Source organism: Suncus etruscus, chromosome 13 (assembly GCF_024139225.1).
Source record: "Suncus etruscus isolate mSunEtr1 chromosome 13, mSunEtr1.pri.cur, whole genome shotgun sequence".
NCBI lineage: Eukaryota > Metazoa > Chordata > Mammalia > Eulipotyphla > Soricidae > Suncus > Suncus etruscus.
This window is the reverse complement of record NC_064860.1, coordinates 59280578-59283868: the sequence shown is the minus strand read 5'-3', so window position 1 is coordinate 59283868 and position 3291 is coordinate 59280578.

Here is a 3291-nt window from a genome sequence, read left to right as displayed (position 1 = left end):
TCTGTATGTTCCTAAAGTGTAGAGCATATACATTTATTTTAGATTACACTTACAGCATTAGTAACACAGATTTCTTCCTAAAGAACAAAATAACCGTAAACATAAACATGAGTAAACCCAAAGTCATTTATGAAAATTAGCAAAAACAGTGTAAACACCAAAGTAAACAAAAGTACAAGCCCGAGAAATCTCAGTAAGATATAATTCAATTCTATTTCTAACATCATGTTCAAACATATATTTTAAAAATAATTTGGGCCAGGAAAATAGTTCAAAGGGACAGAAAACTAGCACTGCATGCTGGAACCTGGGTTCGATTACTGGCAACCCAAGTGCCAGAGGAGTGATCCCTGAAATGTATATGAAAATGGGCACTTGTTGGTAAAATAAACATATAATTTGAAAAGGAAATTTGTGCGAACACTGTGCATAAGAAAATACATAAACTTACTCTGCTGACACCTGATGATTGGTAACGTATCACTCCTTAAAAAAGGACTACTTTGGATAATAGATACTAGGGTCAAAAGATGGTAAGTTTCATTGCAAAAAGTGAGTTTTAGCTTAAAAATTAATTTTATTTCCTAAATTGGGGAAATGTTTAGTGGTTGCTCTTTTACCAGTTTGAAACAGAAATTATGTATGTGATTTTCTGCTATGCTTCCTCCAGAAGTAATTAATACTAACAACTGCAAAAGCACAGTCACTAATGGCATTCAACATTTGTGCTCTTTCCATGTACTCTCATACTAGAGCTCAACTTTGTCTCTTATTATGATTTTTAAGTAAACAATTGCATTTTTAATAAAAGAACTAACGCAGGAATATATGTTTGCACTATACTTCAATACACATTTTTAATTCAATTATTCATCCAAGTAAGTATTAATGTGAGCACTAGAAATAGGGATTCTTTTAAGAGCACCTTTCCTTTGAGAAGATAAAAGACTAAGTAGAAAAATCTAAGTGGAATTAAAGTGAGTCCCCAATTAAGAACGTCATACATGTCCAATCCAATCCAACTGTCCCAGCTTTATATCAATAAAGCTATACTGATTTGTCAGAAACTTTTAAGAAACAAGCAAATACTTTCTTTGGATAACACTGCTGCACTCTGGACGGTATCATATGGCTCATACTCTAGAAATACGCTACTACTGATATTAAATGCAACATATTCCAAACTTTTTCTGACCATTCCTAAGTGAAATACAAGCACAGATGTGTGCAGATACACATTCTTAACAAATTATGACTCCCCTCTTCCCAAGTAGAGTCAAATTATAAAACTGGCTAACAACTAAGCACTAATCAACTAACTGGTATCACGAAGAAATATCTCTATTCAACTTGCAAATGTAGACATCTGGATATTGCACACATTTATTTAAAGCTTATTAAAACTAAGGCAATGCATCTCCACTCAAGTTTTAAACACTCAAGTTTAGATGACACAGAAGGACAGGAAAATGAAATCTTTCAAAAGCTTCCTCCCAAAAATCATATAATATTATAAAAGTAAATAAAATAAAAATCAGTGAGATATCAATTGATGCTCAAGCAAAGGTAACATACCTTAGCACTATAAAGAGTTGTCTTCTATTAGATTGGCATGTCTCTTAGCTTAGTCAAATACTGCTTTTGTTAAAGACCCCTAAGCCGACCTATCCAGGATAGTATCCCAGATTTAAGGCAGGTGTCAATTTAGGCATGGAACTGGCAAGTAAGTTAATGGGCTTTCTTTAGAGACTCTTTTATCTCCTATATTCTAAGCACCAGTTGAAAATAGAATTTAGAGCCCATTTTAATTCTGCATTGGCTATAGCTTATTTTATAATAGATCTCTTAAAAACTTATCTGGATGTTTGTGACAATCTACTCATTAAGAACTCTTTGGAAATCTCATAGACAACCCGGAAGACTATTCTTTTTAAATAGAGCTGATTATTTTAAACTAGTTTTATCTTTTGGCAAGCAAAATTTTCCCTTAAATCAGGATTTCCAAATGAATGTGACCTACTGCTCCCTTAAAAAATTCAACCAGGGGCCGGAGAGATAGCATGGAGGTAAGGCATTTGCCTTGCCTGCAGGAGGACGGTAGTTCGAATCTCAGTATCCCATATGGTCCCCCGAGCCTGCCAAGAGCGATTTCTGAGCATAGAGCCAGGAGTAACCCCTGAGCATTGCCAGGTGTGACCCAAAAACCACACACACACAAAAAAATTCAACCAGTACTTCCCTAGAATTTTACCTTAAGTGACTAACAGACTCTCCAACTGAACCTGAGGCTACTAACACACCTCCTGGATCATTTTAGCATAAGTTCCCCACTTTGCAAACCACCCCCCATCATTTACTTTGGGAAACATTGCCTATATTTTAGAGTCTATATTTTAGAAAAATACTTCATCTCACAATGCTTACTTTGAGAAAATATTTCAACATAATTTTGGATAACGTAATTTGATTGGTTTAAGCATTTTTAAACCTGTATCAAAAGTGGCATAAGTAATTTTCAAATTTCACAGTTTGAATAATTAATTTCATAGCACTTTCACATTGTAGACTACATTAAACTGGATAGTGAGGTTTGATATATACTCTGTCCAAATTCTAACAAGTCATAAGTAACTAGAATGAAAAGAATGAAGTACAAGAGCATTTACTTTATGGAAACTAAAGGACATACAAAAAGTAAATTAGTATTTTCTTCCTAAATTAACTCAAAATTGTTTTCGTTAAAGTTTTAAAAAATTTTCTTGGACCTTGCTTTTTATAAAGTTAAAATTTTTTGTAAGAGTTTAAAACAAGTCCAACTAGATAGATTTCTATTCCAAAATACATTTACCTTTGAAAACAAGATAAGTTATAAAAACAGTGTATTAGAATAAATGCAGTGATCTTAAATATGAGTGAACATGTTCACACTCAAGTGTAAATATAATATATAGAGCCATTTAATCACATTTATCTAGAGAATGGGAAGGTACCTAAAATAGCAATTTTATATATAAAACTTTTATACGAAAATATTGCTCATAATAAATAAGAGGTGATGCTGTGACTTCCTTTTCCCTCTTAAAAACTATCTTTAGTAGCTCAGACTAATCTAAGGAGTTTGTTGACCTACTTTTTGAGAGGTGAATTACATTAAAAGGCTTAATAAAGAGACACTGTAATAATGAGTTTAAGTAGTCACGTGTGGTAAAAATTAAGGAGGGCCCCTTAGCAATTATGGGGGAAAAAAAGCTTCCCCAAAAGAACCAAAATGATTAACCCTAGAAGACTAGA